The sequence below is a fragment of the Meriones unguiculatus genome, chromosome 18, assembly GCF_030254825.1.
Source record: "Meriones unguiculatus strain TT.TT164.6M chromosome 18, Bangor_MerUng_6.1, whole genome shotgun sequence".
Classification (NCBI taxonomy): Eukaryota; Metazoa; Chordata; class Mammalia; order Rodentia; family Muridae; genus Meriones; species Meriones unguiculatus.
The window spans coordinates 6751308-6764566 of NC_083365.1; the positions used below are offsets into that span (position 1 = coordinate 6751308).

At 45.7% G+C, this 13259-nt stretch overlaps 1 protein-coding gene across 9 annotated transcripts in view; it reads right to left on the reverse strand.

Annotated features, from left to right (window-relative positions):
- Positions 1 to 1095, reverse strand: part of LOC110563159 (1-phosphatidylinositol 4,5-bisphosphate phosphodiesterase beta-4) — a 368349-nt gene extending 367254 nt beyond the window's left edge. For 8 of the 9 annotated variants that reach the window (XM_060371836.1, XM_060371832.1, XM_060371834.1 and 5 more), the window contains exon 1: positions 987 to 1095. The gene's annotated coding sequence lies outside the window, so the exon portion shown is untranslated. Of the gene's footprint in view, positions 1 to 759; positions 894 to 986 lie in introns of those variants that run through there. The other variant, XM_060371829.1, reaches the window with a different exon arrangement.
- Positions 1096 to 13259: the final 12164 nt, after the last annotated feature.

Consider the following 13259-nt stretch of genomic DNA (forward strand, 5'->3'; position numbering starts at 1 on the left):
TGCCCACAAATGTTTTGTCCCAAATTAAATCTCAAGCACCTTGCTGTAAGAGCAATAGGAGGAATCCCTACAGGAGTTGCGATTTAAGTCATGTCCCGAATGTATACATATTTGTGGAAATATAACAGACATTTGCCTTTCTTTCTAGAAAAATGCTGGTTTCATAACTCTAGAGTTGTTCAATTGGAGAATTCTGTTTTCACACTTCGATTCCGTAGTTTACAGAGTCTAAACTCGGAAATACTGCACAATTTTGACAGGATCTAACTGACTAAGAAAAAACAACTTTAAACTTCGGATAATAGGCAATCTTCTTTTACGTGCTTTTAGGAGGCCCACAGGCTGCCCAGAAGGAGCGCTTAGCCTGTCGGTGTCAAGTGGAAGCGGTCTGTCAGTCGTAAGCTGTCCCCAGAAGACGCTGAGGATGCACACGCACACACATTTACATGCGTTGCACGGCGCCAACTATTTCCAACCAAAATAATCCTGTACACGTCGGGCCGAGCTATTTCTAGCGCAGGAGAGGGTGAACGTCGGGGTAGGCAGGGGGAAGCCGGCGGCAGAGGATCGCCGGGGAGGCGGGTGGCGGGGTCCCCTGCCTCCCGCGCGGGGCGCCCGGCACCCCGCACCTGCACCGGGTCCCCGGCAGGGCATCCGGGGGCGCGCGCGCGCGGCCGGGGCGCAGCCGCGGGAAGCCTGGGAGCCCGGCGAGGAGCGCCGGGAGCATCCCCGGGCGGGACCCGGGGAGCCCTCTCCTACCTGTCACTTCGCGGCGAGTCGCTGCCGGGGCTGCGGCCGCCGCCGCCTCCGGGAGCCCCGCGGTGCGCGCGCGCGTGCGGGTGCGCGCGTGTGAGAGCCCGTCCGCGGCTCCCGGCCGCTCGCGCGCCGCCACCCCCTCCCCGCCGCCGCGGCCGCCGGGCCCCTCCGCGCCGCCCCGCCCTCCGCCGCCCCCGCCCGCGCCGCCCGCGCCGCCCCGCCGCGCTCACCTCACCGCCGCCCGCCGCCCCGCGCGGCCCCGGGCCCGCCGCCCCTGCGCCCGGCCGCGACGCTGCCTCCGGAGCCCGAGCCGTCGCCTCGCAGCCCCAACCTGCCCGGGCTACGGAGCATGCCCAGTGCGGCGCCCGGCGGGGCTGGGGGTGGACGGGGCCGCGCGGGCCGGCCGGGCGGGGGGGGGGGGGTCCCGGGGTCGCCGCCGCCGCCTTCCCGGGGCCGCGGCCGCCGCGAGCCCGCGGGCGCCGTGCTGGGCCCGCGGCGGGACGACCGCGCCGGTGGCGGCGGGCTCGGCGGGCGCCCGGCCCGGGAGGAGGGGGCGCGGGCCGGCCAGCCCCGGGCGCGGGGAGCGGGAACTGCGCTTTCGTCTGTGTCACCCTGAACGAACGCGGAGAGCGAGCGTGTACCCTGCGGCGCGCACCGGGAGAGGGGCATTTTATTCCCGAGAAACAGTCTGTCGGAGGAAGTGCTACCACGGCACACGCTGAGCCCGAAAGTGATCTCCAGTCTCCCCGAGTGGTCCTGAGATGTGCACCCCACTCCACCCCGACCTCGGTCCCACGGATGCCGGAGGCCGCTGGCCAGCTCGCCCTGTCCCCGCAGCTGACACCGGGGGCCCCGCTCCTGCGGCGGCAGCCTTTGTGGAGACCCCGCACTGGAGCAGCTCCGGAACTCCCGGAGGGCTTCCTCCTGCCGAGCCACTCTGCTTCCTCCCCCACTGCCTGGCGGCGGCCACCAAAACCCAGAGACGTGGCACCTGCGCACTGGGGACTGGGGCCCATGCTCGCGGCTGAACTGGGCATGCTCAGCTGCCCGAGCTGGTCTGGCGGGTCAAGAGGAAAGGGCTTGGCTTGGAGGGTAGCTTAAGAAATGGAGAGGAGGTTTGCAGAGGTGCAGGGACCAGGGGCGGTCCAGGCACTGTGGGCACAAACATTTGAAAATGCAAAACAGCCGTTCCCCTAGTTCGTTCTGGCAGTTTTCAGCAGGGATAGAAAGGGAATAACCATCAAAGGTTGATCAATTTGAGTGCGGGCAAGTGCCTGTAATCCCAGTTGATACGGGTTTTGAGAGCAGCCTAAGCGATACAGTGGGTTCAAGGCCAACCTGAGCCCTGTCTCAAAATAAAAAAGAAAAAATAATAATTTACCAACTTAACGGTGATGGGCTGAGAGCCACTGACCACTCCCTAGCCAAACACAAAACTTCAGTTTTAAGTGAACCTTGAAAAAGGTTTCTCAGGACTGACCCTGCCTGCCTGTGCCAGAACAGAAAGTCACTAACCCAGATGAGCTTTTCCTGCAAGGATAAACAGACGCGAAAGATTCCAAAGAAAGCCGATACTTCACGGTCAGGGGTCTTCAAGATGGGCTGGTCTGGTGAGTCAGCGTTCTTCAGGGTGTAGGGGACCGAGCACACAAATTGCCAGGGCGGCTTTTTAAAGTGCAGGTTTTCATTAGGCAGGACAGGAGTAACGTTTGATGTTCCTAACAACTCATTCGCATATTGCTGGTCTGAGGCTGACTTGAGTAGCAAGGGGTCAGGGCAGTATTTTAGACCTTCTTTGCCTGTGTGTGAGAAGTGTGACTCAGAAACGGTAAGCACTTTGTCCCAGGTTGCACAGCCAATAAATAGAGTAGCTACACTCAAGCCAGGTTCCTCAAGGCTTCCCTTGAATGCCCTATACTTTTCCAGTATTATCCGCAGAAGGGTGAGCTAGAGCCTGTCATTTATGTGACTGGCAGTTCTTAACAGTAGAACCTAGTGCATAATACACAGAGATACAGTCTTTGCTGTCTAACAAACCACCAACAGTAACTTAAAACAGTCGCTAAAGTGCTCGCCTTTCTCTGGATGCGCTCCTGGGCCTGGAATCAGCTGAGCAGCACACACAAAGTCCCAAGTTAGATCGTCCTTGTGCTGCACTTTTGATAGACGCTTACGAAAAACAGAATGGCCATTGCAAAGCCGTCTGCACATATACCAACATCCGTAAAACTCGCCTTCTACCCGAGGGTTCTCTCCAACTTTCAGAGATTGTTTCATTGTACATACAGGAAAGACTATCACAGCAGTCTCCTGTTAAACCAGGTGCTCACGCTAATATTGAGCTTATTATCACTCGGTGCTGCGTGAACAGTAGTCTTCTTAATCCTAAATGAAATATTTCACTGAGCTTCCTATTTCCTCCCCGTAATGGCTTCTTAGACATGTTTTCAAAGGTCTTTATGTGCCAGACATACTCACTACTCTTTGGCCAAGATTCTAAGGTAAACCTAAGACAAAGTGATTTCCTTGATGAGGTTAGATACTATCACAGAGGCAGTGGTGACATGTGAAAACCCTAAAATAAAAAGACGCCCCAAGTAGTCCAGGAAGACTGCTAGAGGAACAAGGGATAGCAATGGCATCTCTGAGGATTTAATGTTTGAGTAGAACCTGGGTGAAAAGAGAAACGTGAGAATGTCTGGTAAGAAATAAGAAACAAGTCCCGAAAGGGGGAACAGCAGGAACCCAAGGTGAGACTGTGTCTACCTGTTCCAGAAACGGGAAAGAGACAGGATGGCCCCAAGGCATCAGTGAGGAGAACGGAGGACTCACAGGCAGGTGGGAGCCAGGTCTACTGAGAACACAAAAAGGACTTCGGGCATAGAGCTTACACGTTCCCTAGAATCACCAAGCTCAGTCATGACCAGGTTGACCGAGGGGTAGTTTTAGAGAGATTCACACTGAACGTGCCTGTAGGAGAGGGAGGGTTCCTCAGAGGGCCCGGAAGGGTGGGGGTAGAGATGATCTAATTCGATTTTAATTAAAAGTGTGGCTTTTAAAAGAATAAATAGAAATAATGCCTGTAGGCGCAACAGCACAGGGGAAGACGATGGAACGATGGAACGCAGTTGTCCTACTAGGGCGGCTCAGAAACCTTGCTCAGCATTAGAATTCAGACCATAATCCTCTGCTTACACTCAAGCTTCTCTCTTTCCCTAGTATGGGCCCAGAGAGGCTCCTTTATTCCTTAAAGAAGAATACGCTTTGACTCAAATCCATGCCTGTCCACCCCTTCTCCCTGCATTTGGGCTTAGTTCTCTAAAACTGTGGAAAGGAATAGAGAAGAAAAGGGATAAGTGGCTCTACCTTCAACGTATGGCCATGGAGATCCCATCTTGGCTTACTGTGGGAGGAGACCACTGTTACCCTCTGGGGAAGGTCCAACTGCTGGTCCTCTGCTGTACACATGACAGAGGATTTTGAAGCGTGGCTTTCCAACTCCACCCCTGGGATCTACATTTTTTTCCTAAGTTTCAAGGCATCCCATGTTGAGCCAGTCATCTACACTGATCTTTACTTCTGAAAAAAAAAAGTTCCACAATGTCTGCTGGAAACAGAGAAAATGGAGACGAGTGCCCACACAGACAAGCCCCCAGGTTGGCAAGAAGCTTCGGGCAAGTGGGTAATGTGAAGGATGCCTGTACCCAGCTGTGAAGGCTTTTCCTGGAATATAGGTCTCTGAACACCTCTCTGCTCCAGACCCTTGTTGGGGTGATCTTTTCGTGCACTGTGAAAGACTGTATTTCAAATATTGTATTTCAAATGCTGATTTCTGTACAGGACAGAGTTTCAAAGTATTGCCATTCATATGGCTGCATCCTATTTTGTAAACACTTCCTCCAGAGCCTTCTGATTGGATTAATAAAGAGCTGAATAGCCTATGGCAAAGGCAGGAAAGGTAGTTATGGGAAAAGATAGAAACTCTAGAAAGAATCTGGTGCAGAAGACTCGCCAGCCAGATATGGAACAGGTCCCATATTGAGGAAAGGTAACAAACCACATGGCAAAAAGTAGATTAGTATAAAGGGGTTAATTTAAGAACTAGTTGAAAACAAGCCTAAGATACGGCCAAGCTTTCATAATTAGTAAAACTTTCTGTATCATTCCGGAGCTGGTAGTCTGAAGAAAATCCCGTTTTAGGCTCTAGTCAGAATTCCCTAGCAATGTGTTGTTATGCGGATCAACATTAAGCACAGGAAACAGTCTCTCACTTGATTTTTTATAAAGCCTTAGGTTGTTGTTATGAAATATGAAAGGGGAACAGCAACAGTAAGGGGTTTCAGGTTAGACTCTGGACTGCAGCAAAAGACCACATGGCATCCTCTTTAGAGAAGAGCAGTGTGGCCCTCATCCCACCAGCTTAAAATGCTCCATTAATCAAGGTCTCTACCCAGCTCTTTACACGCTGTCTTTTGGAAATGAAGGGGTCACTGCTGTCCCATTTGTCCTGTTTGCCTTAATTAGAAACATACATCCTTGAAAAGTGGGCAGCTAACAGACAAGACTGACAGGAGCTATCTTGGCCCCAGGGTCTCCCTCCTAACTTGTCTCTTAGTTCACTAGAGAACTATATATATCAGGATTGTTTTGATTTGCATTTCCCTGATGACTAAAGACATTGAGCATTTCTTTAAGTGTTTCTCTGCCATCCACTATTCCTCTGTTGAGAACTCGCTGTTTAGCTCCATACCCCATTTTTAAATTGGATTACTTGATTTGTTGCTGATTAACTTCTTTAGTTCTTTATATATTCTGGATATTAGCCCTCTGTCAGAAATTGGGTTGGTGAAGATCCTTTCCCAGTCTGCAGGCTGTTGTTTTGTTTTGTCAACAGTGTCCTTTGCTTTACAGAAGCTTTTCAGTTTCATGAGGTCCCATTTATTGATTGTTGCTCTTAGAGCCTATGCTGGTGGTGTTCTGTTCAGGAAGTTGTCTCTTGTGCTAATGAGCTCAAGCTTCTTCCCCACTTTTTCTTCTAACAGATTTAGTGTGTCTGGTGTTATGTTGAGGTTTGTGATCCACTTGGACTTTAGTTTTGTGCAGGGCGATAAGTCTGAATCTATTTGCACTTTTCAACATGTAGACATCTGGCACCATTTGTTGAAGATGCTATCTTTTTTTGAAAAGCAAACAAGCAAAGCACTTGGAGACACTGAGAAGCAAGAAAAAAGATTATACAGAAAATGGTTCAAGGGTTGGATTTGTGTACATTGTGTAACTATTATTAAAAATAAAACCTAACTTCCTGTTATATCAGTTGTTGATTGGAGTTTAAATAGAGAATACATAGAAAAGCAAACTGGAAATGGTAGTTTAATTCCATTCCAAATGATTTGTTTAAGAGTAGAATGTGTGTGTGTGTGTGTGTGTGTGTTTGAGAGTCAAGCCTAGGACATGATGACAGTGATGGTTATGATGTTTGTTATTCAGGAATCATAGACAAGGAGGCATGGAGAGCTTAAATGGAGCTGAGGAATTTTGACTTATATAATTGCCCACGAGAGCATCATCATACCCAGATCAAGATACAGAGCATGACCAGCACTCTGGCAGGTTCTCCAGGTTCCGTTCCAGCCTCTGCTCCTTCCATGTGCATGCATACTGTCCCTCCACATCACACGTCACTCCATCCAAATACCACACAGTTGCTTCTTCTTGTCTCCGAATTTCCTGTGAAGAGAATGATGAAAAAATGTGCCTCGTATTTTCCATTCATCATTATGTTTGAGAGATTCATTCCTGCTCTAGCTTCTGTCTGCAGTTTTTTCTTGCTTAGATTCTAGCATCATTATGTGGCTACAATAAAATCAATTTATCCAACTTATTGTGGAGGGAGAAAAAAAATGTGGAATTTTTAAAAACACTGTCTAAGAAGGTCCATGCAAGGAGCTACTAGCAAATGCACTACTTCTCTGAATTTTCCCTGTTGCCAGCACGGGCTTATATACTAGGCTCAGTCCTTCTATTCATGGATTGTTCTGGAAGAACGAAAAGGTAAATTCCTACATATTTTATTCAAAAAGCACAAATAAAACAATAGCATATTCCTGGATAAAATATAAAGCATTTTCATCAAATATGCCAGCAGATTAATGCTAGAATATTCCTAAACATTCCCTTAAATATGAGAGATATGTGTTCTTAGGGTTAGAGTAGAAAGCTTCAAAAGCACACAGCAGCATTTCGGGCAGGATATGATTTACAAACAAGTATTTTGTCCCTAATTACCCAGTGCTTATGACAAGATGACATAAAGTGAAATGAGAGCATGCAGAAAATATATACACTGCTTAATGAGCCTGACAGCGCTGGTCTAATTGCATGTTTTCATGTTTCTCTCCATTCTTCACATGTGAACATGTCCTTTCTGTACCTACAATGATTCCTCCTTGTCACTTCTGTTGTGCTGAAGTGAGGTTAGAAAACAGCATTAGCTTAGAGCATAAATACCAACTGAACACTCCACAAGACTCAATGTCCCTTTCTTTCCTTCACTGGCTCTATGTGGACGGAAGTGCAGAAAAACTACCATCCCATTAAATTTATTATTTCTCTCTCTGCCTCAGGAAGGCCAAAATTTCACGACCAAAAAATTAATTTTGACCTTCCTTCTGCAGTCAATTTGCCATTGTGATTCATACTGACCAAAATGAAAAACAACACAGTTTGACAGGTTTGCTTCTAGTGAGGCTAAAGAAGACTACCAATCCAATCATTCCACCCAGGTCAACATCATCGGTCAGTGCTGGAGAGGCTTGCTGCCTGCACTGGTGGCCTACCTGGCCAACGCCATGCCAAAACTCTGCCTATCGTGTCAGAAATGACGATCTTAGCTTTCAACACAATCAAAGACACAGGACACAAGACCAATGGAATAGCAACAAACTTCCATAAAGCCTGTAATTTTTAAATTAATGATTTAAAAAGATGAAATCTTTCTTGAAGGTTATGTCTCCTCCAAGAATTTCTTCTTCCTAACTTTGTAAGATGGGCAGACATCTTACTCTTAACTGAGGAAAACAGGGTTTCTGAGAGCCACCTGAGGTTCTAACACTAAAGAAAGTCCTTTCTAAGATTTAAACAGGATGCCATGTTGGTGGGACAAGGTTTTCACACTACAAAGACACCCAACAACTGAAGCCAGTTATCTGAGATGGTCCCTTGCTAAGCCCTGGGCCAAGTCAACTGCAAAGATAGCTTACTGTTTTCTAATTCTTGGAAAATCATAGGTAAAGGAACAGTCTAGGGACCAGGTCCAGCCATCATTTCCCTCTCATACAGTTATCTCATTGAAGCCTCATGGTAGGTAAGTAATAAACAACAAACAGGTCTGTGTGATATTTGTACTTTAGTTCTTTTTTCTGATGTAAGGGCTGGAGAGATGGTTAAGAGCACTTGTTGCTCTTGCAGAGGACCCAGATTCAGTTCCCAGAATCCACGTAGTAGCTTACAACTGGTTTCAGGAGCTCCATTGCCCACTTTTAGCCTCTGCGAGCACCAGGTACGAAGGCAGTGCACTTATAAACATGCAGGCACATAAGATAAAATACTCACACACATAAAATAAAAACAGATTTTTAAGATATACTGATGATAAAATCAGAAGTGGGCGTCTCCGTTTGACTGCTTTATAAGGGGCCTCCTTTCAGCTGAACTTCTCAAAAAGGGAGAGACGGCACCGACAGCAGCAAAGGCAGAGGCCCATTCTTGCTTTGGCTTCTATGCACCTGCCCCACATTCCCCAAAGCAAGCAGCTGATTTTGGCTCAGGGTTTAAGTGTAGGTCAAAGTAAAAAACGATAACTTTTTACTTTATTAATTATACAGATGTAATTTCCCATCGCGAAAGCTGTGTAATAAATGCTCTCTCACCAGTGAGAAAGCTGATGAGATAAATGTCCTCTCTAAAGAGATGCACAGTTAGGATCATCATTCCCCTCTACCATGTCACAATATTAGAGTGTGCCTTCTTGAAGACAGGGACCGTTGTTCATCTACTTGGGATTCCCAAGGTGCTGCATGTCATTTGGGACAGAGTGAGGGCATAATAAATGTTTGCCAAACAAAATGCCACTGGCCTTGCAATCTACTGACTGGCTGGAACCAGCACCAGCATGTCATTTCTAGCTTCTGCAGCCACGCACCGCACCCTGAGTCACTCGTTAAGTAGTGTGGATTGACAGCGTTTTGTAAATCCCCCTTAAATCATCCTGGCCATTCAGAACACAGCTTCTCCAACCCTTACAGGTATCATCAAGCCTCTGAGGCTTCTTTCCAGTGCCAAGCACATTCCTGCTTTACAGCACTCGCTTCATTGTTTCAGAGGTATCTGTCTCACACCTCAAAGGGTTATAAAACTTCACCCTGCAAAATCGGGATCTTGGTTTTTGTTTGTTTGTTTGTTTTAGCAAAACAAATAACAGCCTACATCTTAAAGTCAATAAGACAAGACACAAATTTCAAAGGCCTGTTCCCAACCAAGCATTCATGTCCAAAAGAAAGTTACTATATACCTGAGTCTTACTAACCTGCCTGTGAGTCTGCACGAGTGCGTGCAGACACGCTTGCATATAGATGTTCTCTTTTCTTCCTCTCTCCTCTTATGATTTGGCTGTGAAAAGTCCTCCCTAAGCACAGGTACTGAATGCTTGGTCCTCAACTGAGGATGCCATTCTGAAATGCAGTAAAAACTCTGGGAGGTGAGGCCTCCCGGGAGGGGTCACTGGGGGAATGCCTTTGACAATTTTCCTTGGTGGCTGGTCCCTTGTCCGCTCTGTCCTTTCGTTTGCTATGAACTGCTGTCCTCTGTATACTCGTGTCACCATCATGCTCTGCCCAAGGACACAGGGCCCAGCGACCCTAGACAGAGCCTAGACAGACCCTAGACAGAACCATGAGGCAAAGCGAATCTTGAACCCTTAAAGTTGTTCTCTAAGAGACTTTGGTCACAGTGATGCAAAAGTAACTACTTCAGCCCTTTAACTCCGATAGATTTTGAAGGTGTATCTGTGCGTGTAGAGCAGCCCCCGTCTTTTTCACCACACGGCTATGCCACTATTAATGAGGGAGGGAGTGTGGGCTGGAGAGAAGTGTCCTTGCTGTGTAAGTATGACGACCTAGTTCAGTGCCAGGATTCAAGTCAAAAAAGCTGGGTGTGTTGGTGTGTCAGTTCATGCAGTGCTAGCGCTGAGGACCTAGATGGGGCCTTGGCCTTGAGCAGGTAGCTGAATTATCAAGCTCCAGGTTCAGTAAGAGAGCTTATTTTAACAAATGAAGCGGAGAGCAATTGAGGAAGACACCCAGGATCAACCTCTCTCACACACGCACACATACACACGCACACACCGGCACACATACATAAACACAGAAGAACTGACTTGTAAACTTTTAGATTTGCTCTATCTTATGTGAGGCATACATACATGCATGCCCAGTGTCCTCAGAAGTCAGACGAAAGTAGCATGGGATTGCCTAGACCTGGAGTCATGGATGGTTGAGAGCCAACGTGTGAGCGAGTATCAGCAAACAAATCCAAGTCCTTAGCAAGAGCAACAGCTCTTAAACCGAGCCAGCCATCTCTCCAACCCACAAAAACTAATTTTTAGGATAAAGTTGCTGTGTTGCCAGCCTAGTCCTGAACTTGTAGCTCACGTGACTCACCTCCCTCATCCTCCTGAGTAGCTACGCCCAGGGACACAGAAAATTGTCCTGGATTTTAGATTCATATAACTAATTTTGTCAGAAGACTCCTCATTACAAATGGTCATGACAGTATTATAATGAAGCTCCATTTCTTCCTCACTTCCCTTCCTCCTCTTCACCATCCAATATGCTAGTTGTTCTTATGATTTTTAGAATCGACCGTGTGGTTTTAGGCGCCTCTTTGTTTTGATGACCTACTTGCCTTACTGGGTTTGCAAATACTGCCCTTGGCATCGCCCCGCAGCCCAAGGCTACCATCTACCCACACTGTTTCCTACACTCCTCCCTTTCCCGATGCTGTTTCTGTTATTTCTTCATGCTGCAAATTTGACTGGCATTTGAATTAATCTAAGTCTTATAGTTAAATGGTTTCAGCAATGGCACATTCGTTATATTTTCTTCATTCATGTCTTGGTTTGTTGACATCTGCCTCTAGAATAACTTCTTTTTAAAGAGATTAAGAGATCTATATTCCTTAAAGATTTTATGTCAAGATGACTGTGAGTTTGCTGTATGTGTAGCTGATTTCTCAGCTTTGTGTAGATGGCTTGTTTTCATTTTCTTTTATTTCTTATGGTCATTACAGGCAGTTCTCCCAGTGTGTCATATTGCCAGAGGAAGCCTGAGGCTACTGTGATAGGTTTTTGACTTAAAGAGGATTAATTTTTGTTTTGTTTTGTTTTCTGAGACAAGGTTTCTCTCTGTAGCCTTGGCTGTCCTGGACTCGCTTTGTAGACCAGGCTGGACTTGAACTCACAGAGGTCCACCTGCCTTTGCCTCTCTGAGTACTAGGATTATTGGTGTGTGCCACCATGGTTGGCTATGACAATTAATTTTTAAAATCAAGATTTTCACAAGATTACCTTTGAGGTAGCATAACTATTATAGAGATAATTTACAGTAATGGTAATTTCTTGTTTGTTTAAAAAGATTTTATTATCTTCTTCATTATGTATTTACATTTATCTGTGGGTTTGTGTATACGGATACAGTACCCGCCAAATTCAATGGGCGGAGCCAAATCCTGTAGAACTGGAGTTACCGCCACCTCACCTGGCTGCTGGGCGCCAAACTCTGGTCCTCTTTAAGAACAGTATGTACTTTAAACCATTGGGCCAGCTCTTCAGTCTCTGACACCTTTAGTCAGAATCCCCTTCTCTATCCCTGCTGGGCTGGAACTGATGGCAATTCACCTGCCTCAGTCTCTCAAGTGCTGTGACGACAGGTATGATCCATCACACCTGGCTTCCAAGGTCTGCATTTTAACTTTTATATTTGTAGTTAATAGAACAGTGTTTACTGTCTGTCAACCAGTATGGTTAGGACATACTTAACAGACATTTCCAAGGTTTTAAATGATCTATTTTGTTCTTCCAAAAACCAAAAATTAATCAAATATCAATCTGTTTATATGAACCATATCATCTCAGCTTCACTCTGCAAAGGAGGGGATTTCTACTTACTTTACAATATAGATTAACTACCTGATCACTAAGATAATACACAGCCCTTTAAAAAATTCCTACTTCTTCCTTTATTATATTTTAACTAGATTTTTTACATACTTTGATCATGTTTTCTCCTCCCCTACTCCTCCCAGATTCTTCCCACCCTTTCTTCTTACCCAATATTATATTCTTTCTCTTTTCCAAAAAATTATCCCATAAACACAAAGAAACAGCAAAAAAAAAATGCAAAAATAACAATAAAAGCAAACAGGCAAAAGATCAATTTAAAAAAAAAGCTAGAACAAAGAATAATGAAGCAAAAAGTCCACAAAAATACCACTGAGTTAATTTTGACTCCTAGGCCTGGGGCTTCCCCTGGAGAGCAGTTGCTGTACCCAGTGACGTTTTCCCTTTGCCAGAGGGAATCAATTACAGATAGCTTCTCAGCTAGGGCTGGGACCTGTGTCTACTTCCTCCACTCGGTGTGCACAGCCCTTATTGACATGAAAAGAAGCCGACTTACCTTTGAATAACAAAACTTTGCTTTCCCCTTTGTTCTCATCATCCCTCTGTGACAGGCAGAATAATGTCCCAATCATCTTCATTCTCATTTCCCAAGTCTCTGAACACATTTCCTTCCATGGCGAGAAGGGCTTTGGAGATGTGCGACACTAAATATTCTACAGAATTGAAGCTTCTCATAAATCACCTAGGTTGACTTATGTAACCACCCTTTCCTCACAAAGAGGGCAAGAAAATAAACAAGCAGAGTGACACCTGCTATCAGCCACCAGTACTCCTGGCTTTGAAAACGGAAGACAGGAGCTGTGAGACAATGAGTGAGGGCTGACTCTAGACATAGTCACACAATATTTTCATCTATGAAGTCTGTAGTTTATATAGAGATAAAAATAAATTCACATGTACCATATAGTAAATGAATTGCACATAGCTGGGTGTTAAAAAAAAAGAAAAAAGCAAAGCCAAGCCTTAAGAATAAATAAGGAAATATTTTTAATTGTGTTGACAAAAGAAGAGTTTCTAAAATTATTTCTTGAAATATGAATCTATCATGGGAAATAAGCTGAACTAGGTAAAAGAAAAAAAATTTTTGATAATGGAGACCTACAGAAATGTAAAAAAAAAAAAAAAAAAAAAAAAAACCAAAATGGTGACACAGAAAGTATGTCACGTTCTGTAATTGAAATACCTAACAACAACAACAACAAAAGAATGTATGCTTTAAATGGTAAAATAGTAAGGAAGAATCCTTTCAAGATTTTTAAATGTTTAC